Raw genomic sequence first — 23,134 nt, 5'->3', positions numbered from 1 at the left:
GACCAGACCATTTTTTGCAATACAGAACTGCCTTACTTCAACTGAAAATTGTGCGGTTCTGCGATGCTGTACACAAATAAAGTTGATGTCCTTTTTTCCCACAAATAGTGGCCAACAATTTTGAAAAAAAAAAAACAATATTTTTTACTTTCTGCTATAAAACATATCCAATAAAAAATGGAAAAAATCAAATTTCTTCTTAAATTTAGGCCAATATGTATTCTGCTACATATTTTTGTTTAAAAAAAAAATAGAAATAAGCCTCTATTTTGGTTTGCACAAAAGTTATAGCATCTACAAACTATGGGATATTTTTATGCAATTTTTAGTTATTCTTTTTTTATACTAGTAATGCTTATAGCGGGATTGAGACGGATTGTGACGAACAAATCAGACACTAAGTGAAACTTTTTTTAGGCACAAGTGAGACCAATGCCTTGTTACTGTAATAATGGCACTGGCAGGGAAGGGATTAACCCTGTAGTGATGAAAGGGTTAAGTGTGAGCCTAGGGGAGTATTTTCAAACTGTAATGGGGAGGGACTTGTGGAATCAACACAGAGACCTATGATCCTAAATAGGAGGCTCACAGGCGCTCTGTGTTCATTCTAGAGAGAACAACGGTCAGCTGTGTTTACAACAGCAGACCGTTGTTCTTTCTCTGCGGGGAGCATTGGCAGGTGCCCCCGCGGCAATCGCGGCCACTGGTCCCTTGGATCGGCTGCCCTGCTTCCTAATGGGGGAGGGCATGCACCCCCAGGATCCAGTGGCGGAGCCAGAGGGTTAGCTGGGGTGGCAATTGCCACCCCAGACAAAGTCCTTGCCACCCCTGTTGCCACCCCGATCCTGGGCAGGTGCATGGCAGCGGAGGAATCACAGGGGATCACTGTACGAGAGCTGCGGGTGGAGAGCTGGTAGGCATCCAGACAGTGATTAGATGGGGCAGCTGCAAAGTAAGAGAGTGGAGCTGTCAAAATGGAGAACTGATGTCGGGGTGGGCGGGGCCGATATACGGAGCTCCGCCCCCTTTTCCAATTACCTTATAGACCAAGGTAGCAGCTAGTTACTGCCCAGTAGAAGGACCCTGGTGATGTCAGAAGACCATGTGACTCTTTGGGCACATCCTACAGAGAAGTACATGAAGTAGACAGGAAGTGGTCACATCCCATGTAGCTGCTCTGCAAGACAGGTGTGTTCTTGGGCTTTTATCTGCTTAAAGGTTTGTAATCTCTGAGTAGGACTGTCTCAAGGGATGGCTCTGTCTGTATATGGGTGGGGGGGGGGGTGGCTCTGTCTGTATATGGGTGGGGATATGTCTTTATATGGGGGGGGGGGTGGGTGGCTCTGTCTGTATATGGGGGGGATGTCTTTATATGGGGGGGTGGCTCTGTCTGTATATGGGGGGATATGTCTGTATATGGGGGGTGGCTCTGTCTGTATATGGGGGGGTGGCTCTGTCTGTATGTGGGCGGGGGGGGGCTCTGTCTGTATATGGGGGGGTATGTCTTTATATGGGGGGGTGGGTGGCTCTGTCTGTATATGGAGGGGGATATCTTTATATGGGGGGGGGGTGGCTCTGTCTGTATATGGGGGGATATGTTTGTATATGGGGGGGTGGCTCTGTCTGTATATGGGGGGGGGCTGTCTGTATATGGGGGGTGGCTCTGTCTGTATATGGGGGGGGCTGTCTGTATATGGGGGGGATGTCTCTGTCTGTATATGGGGGGGTGTCTCTGTCTGTATATGGGGGGGGAGGGTGGCTCTGTCTGTATATGGGGGGGGGGGGTTCTGTCTGTATATTGGGGGATATGTCTGTAGATGGGAGGGGGGTGGCTCTGTCTGTATATGGGGGATATGTCTGTACATGGGGGGGTGGCTCTGTATATGGGGGGGTGGCTCTGTATATGGGGGGATATGTCTGTATATGGGGGGGCTCTGTCTGTATATGGGGTGGGTGTCTCTGGCTGTATATGGAGGGGTGGGGGTCTCTAGCTGTATATATGGGGGGTCACAGCCGCTGGTCAGGAAGGAAGCTGGCAGGGGGTGGGACCAATCTCACATCCTCAGACTGTGAGGTGGTTCTTCGTCCTGCATCTTGTGACCTCACCACACTCTCTCCCTTCTCCTGTCAGGCGCTTACATAACGGAGTTCAGGAACGAAGCCTCCTTCTCTACTGACCAATCAGATCCCCCCTGGACAGGTCCCACCCTTCTACTTATTTCTTTTACTTTAAATAAACCAAGCTGCGCTAAACGATATAACAGTGCTATGACCACACGTGTGTTTGTGATGAAAAAAATGTTTTTTCATCACATACACACGTGTGGTCATAGCACTTTATATCGTTTAGCTCAGCTTGGTTTATTTAATTTATTGTTTGGTGTTGTCACACTTGAAGCTGCTGCTTCCTTTTCTTTCACATAGCGCGGTTATACTTTTTTACACTTATTTATTTTACTACCTTTTTTTTATCAAGCCCCTTTTTGCTTTTATGGGTCAAACTGGGAGGGTCTGTGCTTCATTGGTGTAGCACCCCATATCTGACCTCGCCTCTCCTCTGTTCTCTCTCCTCCTGACCCCCTGTTCTCCTCTCCTCTGTTCTCTCCTCTCCGTTCTCCTCTCCTCCGGACCCCCTGTTCTCCTCTCCTTTGTCCTCTCCTCTCCGTTCTCCTCTCCTCCTGACCCCCTGTTCTCCTCTCCGTTCTCCTCTCCTCCTGACCCCCTGTTCTCCTGTCCTCTGTTCTCTAGTCTCCGTTCTCCTCTCCTCCTGACCCCCTGTTCTCCTCTCCTCTGTCGTCTCCTCTCCGTTCTCCTCCTGACCCCCTGTTCTCCTCTCCTCTCCTCTCCGTTCTCCTCTCCTCCTGACCCCCTGTTCTCCTCTCCTCCTGATCCCCTGTTCTCCTCTCCTCCTGACCCCCTGTTCTCCTCTCCTCCTGACCCATTGTTCTCCTCTCCTCCTGACCCACTGTTCTCTTATCTGTTCTGCTCTCTCCTCTTGACCTCCTGACCCCCTGTTCTCCTCTCCTCCTGACCTCCTGTTCTCCTCTCCTCCTGTTCTCCTCTCCTCCTGATCCCCCTGTTCTCCTCTCCTCCTGATCCCCCTGTTCTCCTCTCCTCCTGATTCCCCTGTTCTCCTCTCCTCTTCTCTCCTCCTGATCCCCCTGTTCTCCTCTCCTCCTGATCCCCCTGTTCTCCTCTCCTCCTGATCCCCCTGTTCTCCTCTCCTCTGTTTTCTCCTCTCCTCCAGACCCCCTGTTCTCCTCTCCTCCGTTTTCTCCTGTTCTCATCTCCTCTATTCTCTCCTCTCCTTTGTCCTCTCCTCATCTCCGTTTTCTCTTCTCCTTTCCTCTCCATAGCACACCATGTCTGACCCTTGACTGAGGGGGGCATTGGGAGGAGCTTGGGCGGTACTGTTAAATGTGGGAGGGGCTTGGGTGGTACTTTAAAATGTGGGAGAGGGGGTCATCAAATTTACCTTCGGGCTGAAGCCCCTGGTCTTTTTCCCACCTAGCAACGCCCCTGAGGAGCGGTGTAATCACAGGGGAGCGCCGATCCATCCCACACCAAGACAGGAAGATCGGAAAATCGTCCTGTATCTTACTTTGTGTCCTCCCAATTCTAGGTGATGTTATGATGGAGGGACTAAGGAGAACCTCAAATACCCATTGGCTGGGGAGGCAGCAGGAGTCGGTGCAGCCTAAATCTTGCAGGCTGCACCGTCTCCTGCTACTTACACAGCCAATGGGTGCATCGGAAGCGCTATCTGTCAATCACATGCCTTAAATCTTCATCCCGATTCCCGCGGTCTTCCTGTCTTGGTGTGGGTCTTGTGGGATGGATCAGCTCTGAAAGGAGTTCCTGGGCAGCCTGCAGTGACTGAGGTGAGGGACAGTTTTGCCCAAGTAGCAGAAGCGCCTGTTCCTGTACAGTCTATGCTCCTTACCAAAAATGTTTCCCCCTTTAATAAGTCATTGTAATGCCACCCATATTCTTGCCCTTTTACCAGGGTGAAAGTACCCTAACACCTGTGCAGCATTAGTGTCAGCTTACTGTCAGTCACCCTGTTTAAAAGGACAGGAATATGGGTGGCATTACAATGATTTAGTAAAGGGGGCAAAATTATTTATAATAATTCTCCTAAATCCTGCTTTTTTTATTTTTAGCAGAGTGGCAGATTTCTTATGGGGCTAATAAGCCACAACAGCAAACCAAGTGTTTGGCTTATGGTTGTGGCATGGCCCCATTGACCTGGATAGCCAAATTTCACATAGGCTTAACATAAACCATACATAATCAAAGCTGTGGCACATGTAGAGGGGTTCCAGTTGTGATCTAGACTTTGAGTTGTCTGTTTTTACCATCCCCTGACCGCTCAGAAAAAAGTCTTAAATGGGCAAAATTATCTGAAAAAACTGACCCTTTAACTACTTCAGCTCCCCCTTAATGACCAGACCATTTTCTGTGATACGGCACTGCATTGCTTTAACTGACAATTGCGAGGTTGTGTGACACTGTACCCAAATACAACTGATGTATTTTTTTCCCAGATTTCTTTTGGTGGTATTTGATCCCCTCTGCAGTTTTTATATTTTGCGCTATAAACATAAAATTTGCGACAAATCCTTTTTACTTTCTGCTAAAAACATTCCCAATGAAAAAAAATCAAAATTTTTCATAAATTTAGGCTAATATGTATTCTGCCACATATTTTTTGTAAAAAATCCTAAGTGTATTTTGATTGGCTTGCAAAAAAGTTATTACTTCTACAAACTATGGAACTTTTTATTTTTTTTAATTGTTTTTACTAGTAATGGCAGCGATCAGCGATTATTAGAGGGACTGCGACATTGCGGTGTAATTGAACACTTTGTATATTGACCCCCCCAAAATAATACCTTGCCACCCCTTTGCCACCCCTGTTTTAAAAGTCTAGCTCCGCTGCTGCCAGGATCGCTCCCGCGAACCGCCATACAGGTACAGCGGTTCGCGCAGCCGAGCCAAATTCTTCCATCCACCTGATTTGTTTAGATAGAGAAACCTGATAGGTTTTTTTTTCTTTTTGTCCAGCCCAATGGTTGGATGAACAAAATAAAAAAAAAACCTTTCTATGTCCAGCTCTAGGCCTCATTGGCATGGGCACACCTATCCGTACCACCATGCTAAGGTCCATTTTCACCCACAGGGGATGCCAGGTGGACCGGTATGCATCCCTGAACAGATCCCAGAGTGCACATCTCCAGGTGTTTGTTGCAAGGATCAGAACGCAGTCTGTCTGTGTCCGGATGCCCGGTCATCCGGTAGATCATAATCCGTGAATTTCTGAGAGATGGACCTGACCCCCGTCCAGAATGCTGATAGCTTCGGGCAGGACCAGAAGTCATGGAGCAACGTCGCGTCTTCCCCACTACAATGCCAGCATTCCACCGTCTTGTTTGGGAAAATTTTATGTAGTTTGTGAGGTGTATAATACCACCTGGTTGCTGCTAACATTTTACAACATCTTTAAACTCATGTCAGAGGGGTTTCTTCACTAACCTGAATGTTAAGCTAGTTTAGCAGTTTTTTATAGGTTTTCTATGTGATTCATTCACTACAAAACTGTGACATGACATAAAATGTTGGCAAATAGCTGAGCTACTTGTGTGAACACCTATAAGCACACTGTGAATAATGTTACCTACTTTGTAATGAATAAGGACCTTTCTATCAGGATAATGTATAAGTATAATGCATATGCAGCCAGCAAACATGGATTAACCCCTTTGCTGCCAGAACTCTTTTCATGGGTTTTTTTTTTGTTTAAAAGATTACTAATGGAAAAGATTATTATGGAAGATTACTTAACCACATAATGACCGCTCACATTGCTGCTACTGCGGCAATGTGGCTCGTTATCGTGCAGCGACGTAGACCTACGTCGCTGGACTCCTCACCTTGTGGGCTGCGCGCGCGCACCGCCGGAGGCTCGCTTCCGCTGTTTTCAGTCACAGCAGGAGTCGGGCCAGGGGAGGAGCGGCTGCGATCGCCGCTGCTCTTCCCCGATCGTAGGGGAATCGAGTCTGGAGATCCGCCCGCTTGTGTAAACAAAGCGGGCGGATCTGCTAAGTGACAGGCAGGGACAGATTGCAGGGTTCAGCATAGCTGAACATGCGATCTGTGCCTGTGTCACTCAGTCACCTCCCCCCACACAGGTCAGTAAGCACTAGGCATACATTAACCCCTCCCTCTCCAATAAAATTAACCCCTTCCCTGCCAGTGTCATTTTTACAGTAACAGTGCATATTTATAGCACTGATTACTGTAGTAATGCCACTGGTACCCCCAAAAGTGTCAAGAATGTCAGTCAAGGGTCCGATCTGTCCACCGCAATGTCGCAGTCCCGCAAAAAAATCGCAGATCGCCGCCATTACTCGTTAAAAAAAAAAAAACACCAAAAATGACAGAAATCTTTCACGTAGTTAGTAAACTCAATAACTTTTGCGCAAACCAATCAAAATACGCTTATTGCGATTTTTTTTACCAAAAATATGTAGCAGAAAACAAACTGGCCAAAAATGATAAAAACATTTTGATTTTTACATTTTTTTGGGGGGAATTTCATATAAAAAATTTGAAAAATATTGTTATTTTTTCAAAAAAGTCGCACAGTGCCGAATCGCAAAAAGTGGCCTGGACGTAAGACAGCAAAATCCTCCGGTGGTAAAGTGGTTAAAGGGAATGTAAAGGTAGAAGGCTTTTTTAATCTTAATGCATTCTTTGCATTAAGATAAAAAAAAACATTTTGTGTGCAACAGCCCCCTGTGCGTAGCAGCTCCTGCTACTGTAAATTAAAGTTTGTCAGCCAATTAGGAGAGAGAGAGGGGGTCGGGCTGGGTCGTGGCTCCGTGTTTGAATGGACACCGGGCGCTGGGACTTGGCTCTGATGCCCCCACAGCAAGCTGCTTGCTGAGGGGGCACTCAACAGAAGGGAGGGGCAAATAGCAACGAAGAGGGACCCAAGAAGAGGAGGATCAGGGCTGATCTTTGCAAAACAAACTGCACAAAGCAGGTAAATATAACATGTTTGTTATTTAAAGAAAAAAAATTAAGACTTTACAATCACTTTAAACCCTCCAGGGCATTAAATATTTTCTGAAAGCAAAGACCCTGGAGAATAAAATGGTGGGAGTTCCAATTTTTGTTATATCACATGATATTAGCACAACATTTCAGAAAAAAATAAACTTAAGTTAATTTTAGTGCACACAGATGCAATATAGGGCCCAATGTTTGGTAAAATATACAAAATAAGGTGGCGCGGAGTAAATAAATTCCCAACATGTCATCATGTCCTAAAAGTGCATGTGCCTGTGAAACGTTGATACATTTTGGTACCCTAAATTTTCTATAGGCAACACTTTAAAAGCTCTTACAAGTCATACGTTTAGAGTAAACCAAGAATAATGCACCTATAATTGATGCTGTCGCACCAGCATGCACCGTGATATGTAACATGTGTAGTGCAATCAATGTTTTCATGAGTAGCCCCCCCCCCCCCCCCCATCACTGTGTTTAAGTTTGTATGTGTGTATATATGGGAGTAACATTTTTTTGGGGGTTAAAGCGGTAGTTAACTCTCAGATTAAAAAAAAACAGCTGACAGGCAGGGTTGTTATAACAGAAGAGATCCTAGTGGTCTCCAGTAGCCAAAATGTGCCTTGAATCCTCCAAGATATCTGTTCCGCCCCTTTCCTCAAAGTGTTGCAGAGTATGGGGTCCTCAGGATCTGCTATGCCGGCACCTCCAGTGTGCTGTCCAGCTACGGACCACGAGGGAGGTCACCAGGTAAAAATAAAGGAAATAAGCCTAAAAATGAAAACGAATACAGCCACCACATCTAAGGAATGGTAAACTGCATTATACGGTTTTACAGTTTTGGTTTTCGGTTTGATACTACTTTAGGTAAACAGTTACAAATATAATAAGGGTTCATTCACCTAGGACCTGTTCATTCTGTGCAGAGGGCCTTGTTTATGTGCCTAGGGATTGACAGGTGTTCCATGCAGCCAGCCTATCAAAGTAAATGACAAACTGAGAGACACAGAGGTTGTACAGATGTTCCCGCACATCCTAGTATTTACAGCCATACAGGACACTTTGCTACAGGATACACAACTCTGGTCGCAGTCTATTTGTGTCCAGAGCTATGTGTTCATCTCTGTGCAGATTAAAACACCTGGATCTGCAGAAAAATCAAAAAAGCCGATTTGTGTCTTAGCCTGTGATTTATTTTGATAAACTGGCTGTATGCAACGGCATGGAGCACCTGTCACTCAGGCATATAAAACAGGCTATCTGCATAGATGTATGAGTCTATGCATCCGAGGGACTGAACCCTAATAAATCTGTGGTTGGTGTTTGCTAAAACAGTAGCAATTGCCACTGAAGCATATACAAAACCATAATATATCATTTTCCAAATGAAAGGCATCTAGATTAGCTCTGAACAATTATTTCTATACACAGTGCCCAGGATAAATGGGTAAGCCCCTTTTAAAATTTTAATCAATATGTCAATGAACACAAGAATAATTTCCAACAATTTGACAAAACTGAGTTTTATAGAACATTTGTTTAGCTCATTACATGAAAGTAAGGTTCATAATATAACTTAGATTACAAAATCTTCAGTTTACTCAAATAATTTGATGCAAAAATAAATACACCCCACAACAAAAACTACTACATCTATAATTTTGTATGACCATTATTATTTGTAAGGACAGCACCAAGTCTTCTAGGCATGGAATGAACACATTGGCGACATATTGCAACATCTATCTTTTTCCATTCTTAAGAACTACCTCTTTTAGAGCAAAGCACAAAGACAGCGTTCACAACAGGGAACACACCTTATAGATTAAGGGTGGAGTCCTTCACTGGGTGCTCTGGCTCAAATGGCCTCCAGCCATTGAAAATACAGCTCCAAAAAAAATGTAGCCAGCAACTCCAGAATCCCATGAAAATCTTTATTTGTGTTACTTACCGGGTCCTGAAGCCGAAATGCTGAGAGGGCTCTCCTTGCAACTAAGTGCTCGGTGTCCCTGAAGGTGAAAACAGGGAACACGAAGCCCAGAGAAGCAGGGATTGCCGACTGTGCCACGGATGAGAGATGCAGGTGTGAAGACCTCTCCATAGGTGGATACCAGATGAGGTGAGCAGTAGGACCCAGTGGAGCTGATGATGGTGCAGACTGCACACAGCAGGAAACAGGTTGTAGTGGCTCCAGTAAGCTGGATACGGCAAATAGGTATTACAGGCTGGAGCAAAAGGTAAGTACTGCAGGTGGGTACTGCAGGTAGACACCAGGGCGATTCACAGCAGACAGGGTGAAGCAGTAGTCAGAGATGGATGCCAAGGTCGGTAAGCCAGTAGTCAGCAGACAGAAGAGCAGGGACGTGGTCAGGCAAGCCAAAATCATACACAGGACAAGAGACAAGAGCAGATCTGTGGGCTATTCGAGGTGAGAGCTGGGGGAGAGACAAGAGGTATTCAAAGGCAGGCCGGGTCGGTAACAGAGGATCAGAAGCATAAGCACACACACGCAGGAAGCTGAAGACCAGTCAGCAATGTCCATGTGCTGCAGTCACTCTTTTAAAGGCCAGAGGGAGCCAAGATCTGACAAGCATTGTGTGAGCCAGTCTTTGCCGTGGTGAATACATGTGCGCGCATTTGTGCGAGTGTGGCCATATTGGAAATTGGCCACCATGCCAGGCCTATGGGCAGCTCTCCTCTGGCTAGTGTCCTGACAATTTGCTACATAAAGATCAAGATTTAATCTTGACCCTTATCTAGCAAATAAAGATTTTCATGGCATTCTGGAATTGCCAGCTACTTCTTTCTTGGAGCGGCTTCTTTTAGAGCCTGGATGCTGGAAGAAGAGTGATACTTAACTTGTCTCTTCAGAATTTCCCATAGGTGTTCGATTGGGTTCAGATCAGGAGACATGCTTCGCCTCTGAATCACTTTGAGCCTGTTCTTCTTCAGAAATGCAAAAGTGGCTTTAGATGTGTTTTGGATCATTGTCATGTTGGAAAAGTGCACAACTACTAAGGGCACGAAGTGATGGTAGCATCTTCTCTTTAAATATAGAGAAGTACATCTGTGAATTCATGATACCATAAATGAAATGTAGCTCCCAGACACCAGCAGCACTTATGCAGCCCCACAGAAGGACACTGCTATCACCATGTTTCACTGTAGGCACCATGCATTTTTCTTTGTACTACTCACCTTTACGACGCCATACAGTTCTAAAGCCATCCGTTCCAAAAACATTTATCTTAGTCTAATCACTCCAGAGTGAAGAATCCCAGTAGTCTTCTTTTTTTTTAAACATGGGCCCTGGCAAATTCTAGATGGGCTTTTTTGTGCATGGGCTTTAGGAGAGGCTTCCTTCGGGAATGGCACCCATGCATGCCATTCCTCTGTAGTGTACGCCATACTGTGTCACGGGAAACAAACCCTGGCTTTCTACTTCTTTAGCTAACTGCAGTGAACTTGCATGGCGAATTTCTTCAACCCTTTTCATCAGAAGACACTCCTGTCGAGATGTTAACTTACATGGATGGCCTGGACGTCTCTGTGTGATGGTTGCAGTTCCATCTTTGTATCGCTTTGCTACAGTATTTTGACTGGTAAGTAAAGCTTTGCTGATCTTCTTGTAGCCTTCACCTTTCTTGTGTAAATTATTTTCTTCCTTAGGCCTTGTGACATTTCTCTTCCATGTGGTGCTAATGCTGACAGCATGAAATGGTAAGGGTTTTTTTTTTTTTTAAACTAATGCCCTTTTATAATCAACTGTCTGCTGGACACCTGTTTAATGAATAATTAAACTCATCTGTATTTGAATTCTTGTTAATTGGGATTATGTTGTCTAAAATGTAGCTTTGCTCCTAAAGCCCCGTACACACGATAAGAAAATCTGAAGGGAAATTTAGTCCGACGACCGATCTGCCGATTTTCGGATTGTTAGTATGGTGCTTTCGACAGCCGACTCCGACTTTTCGGTTGACAAAATCCTGATGTGCAGGCTATAAAATGTTTCTTGTCCGTAATACAACGTCCGATTTTCGTCTCATTAGTACAGATTTTGACGGAAAAAAATCTTAAGAGCAAGACTTGGCATGCTCAGAGACGAAAGAACACATACAAAACAATCCAACACATGACATCACTTCTGAAGTAGAATTCTGTCGTATGGGAAAATTCATATGAAAAAAAACTCTTCACTTTCCACATCAGACTAGCATGCCACAAAAAACAGATGACAGATCTTTCGATAATCTGATCGTGTGTACGGGGCTTAAGGCTTTCATTAGGGAAAGTCTGCATTTGCGGGAGTATTTTGCAGTATAGTGTCCCATAGAAAATGTTGATTTTGAAAGGAAAGTAAAGGTTTTCTGACAAATCTGTTGGGGTGTACTCATTTATGCTGAGCACTATGTATATATATATATATATATATATATATATATATATATACATACACTTAATTGTTTATTTTTATACATTTACAAAATGCAAAGTGAGCAAACAACATAAAAAAAATCTAAATCAAATTAATATTTGGTGTGACTACGCTTTGGCTTCAAACCAGCATCAACTCTTACACTTTCACACTTTGTACACTTGCACAAAGTCAGAGATTTTGTGGGATTAGAGTTAGATGATTAACCACTCCTTGCGAGCTGGCGAGAAAATAGATGGATGTACTGGGGTCGCACTGGTTTCCCCCAGTTCTGTGCTGATGGCACCACTGGACATCTTCCGATGTCAAAGGCATGTGTTTTTAATCTGCTGAATTACGTTTCTTTGGCTGACCACTGCATCTATAGTTCTCAATGTTGCCCATTTCTTTGTGCTTCTTCAAAGGAGCTTGAACAGCACATCTTGAAACCCCAGTCTGATTTGAAATCGTTGCCTGGTAGAGACCTTGCTGATGCCATAGGACTCCCTTGTGTCCTGTTGGGCTCAGTCTTGCCATGGTGTATGACCTGTGACATGAAACTCTCTTCTACAGCCTCATAGCAGAGTTTGGTGGTTTATCACCCAGATTTAAGCCTCCTACACAGCTGTTTCTGTTTCAGTTAATAACGCTGGGGGTTGATTTAATAAAACTGGAGAGTGTAAAACCCTGTTCAGCTGTGCATGGTACCCAATCAGCTTCTAATTTAGGATTGTTCAATTAAGCTTTGTCATTAAAACTTGAAAGCTGATTGGTTTCTATGTAGAGCTGTACTAGATTTTGCACTCTCCATTTTTAGTAAATCAACCCCTGTGTTTCAACCTACAAATGAAATGAATGATCATTAGCACCTGCTTGGTATAATTGGTAATTATACACCTGACCCTAATCTAACAAAATCCCTGACTTTGTGCAAGTGTACAAAGTGTGCAGGTGTAAGAATTGATGCTGGTTTTAAGTCAAAGGGTAGTCATACCAGATATTGATTTGATTTAGATTTTTCTTCTGTTTGCTCACATTGCATTTTGTAAATTAATAAAAATAAACAGGTAAAATATAAACTTGAAAGCATTCTTACTTGACAGCATTTCTTCACATCTACCCTAAGACTTTTACATAGTACTGTTATATATATATATATTCATATTTATAGAGGAGTTTAACAACATGTTTCTAGATGAACCCGCTTTGTTGAAGTGTCCTTATGAACCAATGTATGTTGTATGTGTGTGCTAAAAAAACAAAAAGGGCAGTGTGTTGCGCAGCAGAATGAGTCAGCTCTGCAGATAGACTCAAACAATTTAGCACAGGAGTGTAGGAGTAACTAATGTTTATAGGTTATTAATATAATTATCCAACTGTAAATGAGGCACATGTACCATCATATCCTTTAAATATCATCATCTAATTAAAGCATGTCATATTAGTGAATACATTTCCTTGCAAATTACTGTGGAAAACATACATTGTTTGGTAACAAAATACCCAGAGAGGACCAGAAGACATTGCGGCTTAAAGCACACAGCTTCCAACCCCCACCCTTGACACTCTCTGGAGCCTTAAGCTGGCCATAGACACTTCGAATGTCAGCCGGCTCAGCAGGGACTGGCCAAAATTTGAACCATGTATGGGTAGGCTGATAGTACCTAAGTTGATTAATCAATCAATGCGATTGAGTTGATTAATCAATCAACTTGGGTACAACCAGCCTGCTGAATTTTTCATGCTATTATTGCCAGCGGCTAAAGCCTCTAGCAATAATCACTGTGTGTTCTCCCGGCCGGAACAGCTCCCTCTGCCCCTCTAGTGGGAGAACACAATAGCTCTGCAAGAGAAATTGCCCCATCAATACTGACTGTGTTAATGGGGAAATCAAGCAATTTTCTTTTCTGCAATCCGTGGTTGCAGGAAAGAAAATCACACCATCTATAGCCGGCATAAGATGAAAACACTATTCCGGTGGTTTAAAACATGGACTTTAATTCACACTACATCACACATTACCATGAGTTGTGTTAAGGCGGTAGTCTATTATTTTGAATGGACTCCAAATGCACCCCAGTGTCTCAAAAACTGCACCCGACCCTTCTTTCGGTATGCAATGCTTGATAGGTTGTTCCCATGTCTTATAGTATACAATAGCACAGGTATGCTGCCTTGAGTTGTAATTGAAATTAATGGTACTGCAGCCTACCAATCATCATACCACATTCTACTTCACATTGTTATAACATTTTCGTAGAGCGATAGTGTGAACCCAGACTAAAGGTTTATGTGTAAATTTTATTCATTTTTTAATTTATATTTTGATATTGGGAGATTGTTAACTAAATGGTAGAAGCATCTTTAGTGAGACCATGCCAATCTGAAGTGTGGTTTAAGGGCTTTACTGTTCACAAAACAGTTGCCCACGTAGGGGATTTTTAGCATCGAAACAGGTAAAAGAAAATACAAAGCCACCTTGCTCTCCCTTTAGCAGTTGCTTAGGTCTTAACCTTGGCTGTTTGCTGGTCCCTCAGTCCATCTTACACAGTACCTCTGCATTCATTTAGCTTTTCCAGCTCTCCTGGTTCTCAAGCCCCTAACACTGATGTAACTGATTGAATTTGCCAGGGGTCTGGGATCCCTTGAAGACTGCCTATGCTACCTATCCTATTCCTGAATCTTAATTATGCTAGCTTCCAACAATGTTTTTGGTTTAGGGCACCACCAATACCCGAGGGCCAATTTTTCTGCATTTGTTTGACAGGTGCATGTCATTTCAATATTATTTTTCAATTTTTTTACAGCAGGGCCTGTTTCTGCACCCAGCAAGAGTACCTGTGATGGACTATAGTGTTCAGGCACCACCCATGCCCAAGGCCCAATTTTTCTGCACCTGTTTGACAGGTGCATGTAATTTAATTTTTTTTTCTCATGCTATACAGCAGGGCCATTCCTGCACGTAGCAAGAGTAACTGTGAGGGGTTACAGTGTTTGGCACCACCAAGACCCAAGGCCCAATTTTTCTGCACCTGTTTGCATGTAATTTCAATTTTTTTCCCTAATTTTTAACAGCAGGGCCCGTTCCTGCGTCCAGCAAGAATAACTGTGAGGGCTTACAGTGTTCAGGCACCACCAGCACCCAAGGCCCATTTTTTCTGCACCCATATGACAGGTGCATGTCATTTCAATTTTTTTTTTCTAACTTTTAACAGCAGGGCCAGTTCCTGCGCCCAGCAAGAGTTAGGCCCCTTTCACACATGCTGTCCGTTTGTCCGTTTTTTATCCATCCGTTGACGGATGAAAAACGGACATCAATGTATCTCTATGTAAAAACGGATGAATACGGATGATCATCAGTTAACATTCATTTTCATCCGCTTCCGTCAATGTCCGTTTTTTGGAACGGATGAATGCCCTATTTTTCATCCGTCAAAAGAACGGATCGGACAACGGATGAAGACGGATGAAAAACGGATGACAATGGATGAAAACGGATGAAAAACAGATAACAACTGACGAAAAATGGATGAAAAACGGATAACAACTAAAGAAAAACGGATGTAAAACTGATGACAACTGACGAAAAAAGGATTGAAAAACGGATATGAACTGAGATTAAAATGGACGTTGACTGAAGACAAAAAACGTGACTGAACTGATGAACTGAACGGACCGTATGTGTGAAAGGGGCCTAACTGTGAGGAGTTACAGTGTTCAGGAACCACCAACACCCAAGACCCAATTCTTCTGCACCTGTTTGACAGGTGCATGTCATTTCAATTTGTTGTTCTATTTTTATACAGCAGGACCAGTTCCTGCGCCCAGCAAGAGTAACTGTGAGGGGTTACAGTGTTCATTCACCACCAACACTCAAGGCCCAATTTTTCTGCACCTGTATGACAGGTGCATGTAATTTCTACTTTCTGATGGTGCTGTGGTGGTGCCTGTCTGATGGTGCTGTGGTGGTGGAGGACTCTCAATGGGGCTCCACTTCCTGTCAGCCCGACATCACTTCCTGTGAGGTGGAGGGAAAGATGGACGGCCGCCTAATGAAGGAGCACGGATGCTCCGAAAGCTAGCAATGCCCATCTTTCCCTCCACCTCACAGGAAGTGATGTCGGGCTGACAGGAAGTAGGAAGTGGAGCCCCATTGAGAGTCCTCCACCACCACAGCACCATCAGACAGGCTGCCAAACAACAGCCTCCACGCACCACCGGCACCCTGCACCCCTCCTTTCTGCAACGGTATCCAGGACAAAAAGATGGATGATCCCATTTACCTACCGAACCGGCCTTTACTTACCTAAGAGTAAGTCACTATGTGTTTTTTTTATTAATAAACCTTATGCTTCACTAAGCTGGCGCTGCTTTCTTTTTGTTTAAAGGAGAACCCCATGACAGAATTAAGGCGTGGGGTCCCCCCCCCCCAAAATCTATACCAGGCCTTTTGGGTCTAAAATAGATTTTAAAGGGAACCCCACACCAAAAAAAAGGGCACCCCCCCCCAAATCTATGCAAGACCCTTATCTGAGCATGCAGCCTGGTAGGCCAGAAAAGGGAGGGATGAGTGAGCACCCCCCTACTAAACCATACCAAGCCTCTTGTCCTCAACATGGGGAGGTTGCATTGGGGTGCCTCCCAAAGCACCTTGTTCCCTTGTTGATAGAAATAAGGGCTTCTTCCCGACAACTCTGGGCTGTGGTTGTGGGGGTCTGCGGGCGGGTGGCTTATTGGAATCTGGAAGCCCCCTGTAACAAGGGCACCCCCAGATCCCAGCTCCCCCCATGTTAATGGGTATCGGGTACATCGTACCCCTACCCATTCACCAAAAAAAGTGTACAAAAAAAATAAACACACAAGACAGTTTTTGACAAGTCTTTTATCTAAAAATAAAAAATTTGTGTCCCCCAATGTAAATTCATCGTCAATCCCACCACACCCGCTGACCCGAAAAAAAGAAGGAAAAAAAAAAAGCTCCGCTCTTGGTGAACGCTTCCCGCCGACTGCCTATTCGCAGTTTGACAGTTCTCATGTAAGGAATGGACGGGGCTGCTGGGTGACGTCACTGACCCAGCATGAACCTGTCCGTGATGTCACAAGGGGCTTGACCACCCGGGGGACTCCCATTCCCTATTTAAGAACTGTCAAACTGCAAATAGGCAGTGGGCGGGAAGCCTTTTTATTTTTTGTGGCGGGTGGCGTGATTGATGATGGATTTACATTGGGGGACACTATTTTTTCATTTTTACTTTTAAATAAAGGTCATGTCAAAAACTTTTATGTTTATTTTTTTTTGTACACTTTTTTGGCGAATGGGTAGAGGTACGATGTACCCAATACCCATTCAAGGGGGGGCAGAATCTGGGGCCCCCTTGTTAAAGGGGGCTTCCACATTCTGATAAGCCCCGACCCGCAGACCCCGACAACCACAGCCCAGGGTTGTTGGGAAGAGGCCCTTGTCCCCATTAACATGGAGACAGAGTGCCTTCGGGTGGGGGTGGCAGAGCCCCACAGCACCCCCTCTCGTGTTGAGGACATGTGGCCTGGTATGGCTCAGGAGGGGGGAAGGCACTCACTTGCCCCCCCCCCCCTTTCCTGACCTGCCAGGCTGCATGCTCGGATAAGGGTCTTGTAGGGATTTGGGGGGGGACTCTACGCCATTTTTTTTAGCTTTGGTGTGGAGTTCCCCTTTAAATCCATACCAGACCCGAAGAACCTGGTATGGACTGGGGGGTGGGGGGGCCCTACTGCGTTTTTTTCATTTTTTTTTATCTGTATTGCCAGGAGTCGACAATACATTACAGCCGCAAGCAAGTTTAAATGACTTTTTTTCCTTTAGAAATATCAGTATTGCTGCAGCAGGCTCCATACATCGTACAGATGCGCCACTTAACAGGCACATTTGGGGACCCTTAATGAATGAAATGAAAATTTTTCATTTTTATTGTTTTACTTTAGGCATCATTAAAATCACTGTTCCTTTACAAACAATCATTTTAAAAACATTGTTTTGCATTAATACATGTCCCCAGGGCAGTAACCAGGTCCCCATAAACTTTTTATGGCGATAACTTGCATATAAGCTTTTAAAATGAGGACTTTTGATTTTTCAAGTTCGTGTCCCATAGAATTTAATTTAGTTTGCATGTTCGCTAGAACTTTTTCCCTGTTCGAGATGTTCTGGTGTGAACCCCATCACTAATTCTCAATTGGATTTAGGTCTGGACTTTGACTGGGTCATTCTAATATCATTCTAATATGCTTTGATCTAAACCATTTAATTGTAGCTCTGGCTGTATCTTTAGGGTCATTGTCCTCCTGGAAGGCGAACCTCCGCCCCAGTCTCAAGTCTTTTGCAGACTCTAACAGGTTTTGTTCTAAGATTGCCCTGTATTTGGCTTCATCCATCTTCCCATCAATTATGACCAGCTTTCCAGTCCCTGCTGAAGAAAAGCATCCCCACAACATAATGTTGCCTCCACCATGTTTCATGGTGGGGTGGTGTGTTCAGGGTAATGTGCAATGTTAGTTTTCCTCCACATATAAAGTTTTGCCTTTAGGCAAAAAGTTCAATTTTGGACTCATCTGACCAGAGTATTTTCCGTGTTCCCTACATGGCAAACTTGCAAACTAAAAATTGGACTTCTTATGGCTTTCTTCCAACATGGACTTTCTTCTTGCCACTCTTCCATAAAAGCTAGATTTGTGGAGTGCATGACTAATAGTTGTCCTGTGGACAGATTCTCCCACCTGAGCTGTGAATCTCTGCAGCACCTCACCATGAGTTACCATGGGCCTCTTGGCTGCTTCTCTGATTATTGCTCTCCTTGCCCGGCCTGTCAGTTTAGGTGGACGGCCATGTCTTGGTAGGTATACAGTTGTGCCATACTTTTTCCATTTTTGGACAAAGGATTGAAGAGTGCTCCATGAGATGTTTAAAGCTTGGGATATGTTTTTATAACCTAACCCTGCTTTAAACTTCTCTACAACTTTATCCCTGACCTGTCTGCTGTGTTTCTTGCCCTTCATGATGTTGTTTGTTCACTAAGGTTCTCTAAAAAACCTCTGAGTGCTTCGCAGAACAGCGGTATTTATGCTGAGTTTAAATTACACACAGGTGGACTCTATTTTCTAATTAGGGGACTTCTGAAGGCAATTGATTCCACTAGATGTTAGTTAGGGGTATCAAAATAAAGGGGGCTAAATACAAATGCCGCCTCACTTTTCAGATATTTATTTGTAAAAAATGTTGAAAACCATTTATTATTTTCCTTCCACTTCACAACGATGTGCCACTTTGTGTTGGTCTATCACAAAAAATCCCAATAAAAATACATTTACGTTTTTGGTTGTTACATGACAAAATTTGGAAAATTCCAAGAAGTATAAATACTTTTTCAAGGCACTGTACTTGTACTCACAAACTGTATCTGTATCCAGTGAGAGATGGACAGTCCAAGGAATTTCTTCTTTTTGGAAACTTACCTGAAGGTTGAAAAGCAGCACGGGGCACTGACAGTGGAGTGTAGCAGGCCAGAGTGAAACTGTCAAGGGTAGAGATCCATTCCGATGTAGCGTGGAGTTACAGGTGTCAGGGAGTCACAATGTGGGAGCACAAGGGCACATTGGAGACAGGAGGGCACACAAGGGCGCACCTGAGACACAAGAGCACACTAGCTGATACTTGGGTGCACTGATTACACTTGAAGGCATGGGAGAAAGCAGATGACATTGAAGCGCACAAAAAACACAGAGTAGCCAGAGGTTGGAGGCATACAGGGGGATACAGGTGGGTACAGCAGTGGGGAGCAGGCACTTAGGACACAAAAGGCATGAGGATAATGGAACGCAGAGCCACGTGTCTCTTTGCAATTTAAAGGTTCCGTGCGCTACACTCTCCTTACATCTTCGCCCCTCAACATTCTTGAACCCAATTTGTCTGTCTAGACGATAGGTGTGCTGTTGTTACTCCTCCTGCTGGTGGTGCTGCCTCACCTCCCCTCTCCCTCCAGCCCTGATCCCCAAGCCCCCCCCCCCCCCTCCAATTTGTTTTTTTTTTTGTTTTTTTTTCTTTTCCCATCCTTTCTTTCCTTTCCTTTTTCTTTGCCCATCCTGTATACCCTTCCACCGTGCATTGGGTTTCATGGCAGACAGACTAGTTTCCTTTTGGCTATGCTTTTGATCCAAGATGAATTTATGTTGTGCCTATGTTGAATATTCTAGAACTAGACTTATGGTGGTATCCTTATGGTACCCTTTATGAATTTGTATGATGATGGTAATGTCTATGTATCTTATGTATTTCTATGTTTTTCTGCTTACTGTAATTGTAAAAACTTTCTATAAACAAAGAATGCATAAAAAAGGTGCAATGCAATTAGGAGAGCTAAATTCCTGGAGTGGCAAGTATTACATTTATTACTCAGGGTACTTTATGTTTAGCAATCACATAAAAGAAAAATATCCAAAACTTTTGATAAATAATAAATGCTAGCGAACACATAGGGAGGGGGGGGGATTACTAAGACTGGAGAGTGCAAAATCTGGTGCAGCCGTGCATGGTAGACAATTAGCTTAAAGGCCCGTACACACGTACCGATCGTCGTCATACAAACGTCGGCGGACGAAAGATCTGCCGATTGTACGCTTGTTAGTATGGTGCCTCCGACAGCTGTCTGCGCACATTCTGCGGACAAGAGTCTTTCTTGCAAACATAAAAATTTTTGTATGCCGACACCAGAACGGACGATTGTTCGCCAGTCAGTATAGAAATCAGCCGACAGACCGCAGATTTGCAAGACTGGGCATGCTCAGAAAAGAAAAAACACAGGGAAAGTTAACCATTACATGACATCACTTCTGCAGTCAGCTGAAGTCGGCGGACAAAATTCTTGTGCTGTCTTTGCACTTTTCAACAGACATCGACATCCCGGGGAGAAAAGACGAACGTTTGTATGACGACGATCGGTACGTGTGTACGGGGCTTTAAACTTCAGATTGGTCAATTAACTTTGACAAAAAAAAAACGAAACCCGGAAGCTGAAAGTTATTAGTATTATTTTGTCATTATGAAACTATTGCTCTTACATTTAGTGGTCTGTTAAAATGGAAGTAAAGGCAAACATCTACTTATCTACAATGCATAGGAAGCCGAGGGATTTGTAATTCTGCTTAATAGTTAATGATTCATAAATCTCTAGTACACTACACGACCATAAAAATGACTGCAACATTGCTCAATGAAGGACAAGAGGAAACGTGAAATTGCAAAGGATGAAAACGGAAATAAGGGTGTCATCTGCCTAGTTGTGCTTTGTGGTAGAGGTGTGGTAGAGGTGTGTATCTCAAGGCTGGAAATATTAAAATGTGTGTAAAGACAATTTTTTTTTTTTAGTATTCAACATAATGTAGAGGGGGTTAAAACCACTGTCAGTAGTTTATTGCTGGTTCTATCCTGACTAGAAAGATTCACCCCTCGATTTGTCCTGCTGACCATTGTCACTGAAACAGAAATGAATTGGAAATCCTAGATTTTGCAGTTATAAATGTGTATTTATTGACCGTACTGTCAAAAATGTGAATCAAAATTACTAAACTATTTGCAACATGTAAAAGTGCACAAAATGAATAAAAAAACAACACAATAAATCACGACTAATTATTTAAATAATAGTTACTTAAAAAAAAGGTAGGTGAACAGGTGCTGGTGCCATTTGTGACCACTTTCAGGTGCTCCAGGTGACCCCACAAGGATGGACCTTCTATTACTAGAGAGGTTTCACTGCGCTTTTTTTGGTTGGATCAGCGCTTTTTCACTTACATTTCGTTTTTAACTGTTTGGTAATTTTGATTCACATTTTTGGCAGCATGGTCTGAATATACACATTTATAGGGTTCATGAATGTGGAAGTCAGACATACTGTATTTTGAAGACTGCAGCAGCCATAATCGCATTCATCTGTGTTTCCTTATTTTTTGTTTTTGTCTTTGTCTGTGGCGCGGAGTTTTCATTGTTAAAAATTTTACAGTAGTCACCAGATCAAGAGGTAAGGGTAAGTCACTAAATGGAGCAATTCCTCTGGCAACAATTCTAAGATGGGAATTTTTTTCACTTTGAGGAGATTCCCATGTTTTCTGTTGTATCTCCAACACAAGGAGGAAAAAGAAAACACCAACAAAGCAAAGAAAAAAAACAGCTAAAAGCTAAGGACCACCTTAAGCTAAGGATCATACCAGGAGTTAAAAAATAAGACTGGTTTAACCCTTTCACTGCCAGTCCCTGTGCTCCACTTTTAAACTTAGCTGGCCAGGCCATGTTTGCAATTTTTCCATTACTTTTTTATTTTTCCTTACAGCTTCCAGAGTTTGTTAAAGACCACCCAAACCATATATTTTCTGAAAGCACATGACAATAGAATACAAATAAGGGTATACTGATTTTTAGGGCACAATAATATTTGCGCAAATGTTTATCAAAACAATATTTTCACAAAAAATACACTAAAATCATTATTAGCAGATAAAAACACAGCCAATTTTACTAAATTCCTACTAAATATAAAAGCTGACCTGTTTTGAGTTAATAAATACCCACTATTTATAAATTTTTGATTGCGCCTTTTTGTGTAATGGTGAAAATCGAACATATGCAAAAATGGAACTATCCAAATTTCTCCAAAAATCTAGAGGTTTTCATTGTTCCCTTACTGCTTTCAGAGTTTGTTTAAGACCCCCCCCCCCTAAAACCATATATTTTTTAAAAGCACATGACCTGTAGAATAAAAAGAGGGTGCTACTGATTTTAACGCCCTGCAATATTTGTGCAAATGTGTATCAAATCAATATATTCGCTAAAAATACACTAAAATCATTATTAGCAGATACAAACACAGCAAATTTTGCTAAATTCCTGCTGAATTCCTCCTAAATATAAAAGCTTAACCTGTATTGAGTTAATAAATAACAAATATTTGTACATTTTAAATTGCACCTTTTTGAGAAAAGGTGAAAATTGGACGTAGGCAAAAATTTCTCTAAAAATCTGGAGGTTTCCCTTTTTCACTTACAGCTTTCAGAGTTTCTAAAAAAAAACCCCAAACCATATATTTTCTGAAAGCACATGGCCAGTAGAATAAAAAGAAGGTGCTACTGATTTTTTAGGCACCGCAATATTTGCGCAAATGTTTATCAAACCAATATTTTTGTTAAAAACACACTAAAATCATTAATTGGATGGATTCGTCCATGGCAAAATGTATAAAATTTCTGCTAAATTCCTACTAAATATAAAAGTTAAACCTATATTGAGTTAATCAATAACAAATATTTGTACATTTTAAATTGCACCTTTTTGTGAAATGGTGAAAACTGAAGGTACACAAAACTTTAAATAAAAACAATTTGCTCAGAAGGTTATCATTTTTCACTTACAGATTTCAGAATTTGAAAAGACCCCTCTAGCTATACATTTTCTGAAAGCACATGACCTGTAGAATAAAAAACGTGCTACTGATTTTTTGGGCCCCGCAATAATTGCACAAATGTTCTGCATATCGCTATTTTCACTAAAAAATACACTAAAATCATTAAAAGTGCACATAAACACAACATAACTTACAAAACTCCTGCAAAATTACTACTAAA

This window comes from Pelophylax lessonae, assembly GCF_965119305.1.
Source record: "Pelophylax lessonae genome assembly, chromosome: 2".
NCBI classification, from domain to species: domain Eukaryota; kingdom Metazoa; phylum Chordata; class Amphibia; order Anura; family Ranidae; genus Pelophylax; species Pelophylax lessonae.
Note: the sequence above shows the minus strand (reverse complement) of the source record.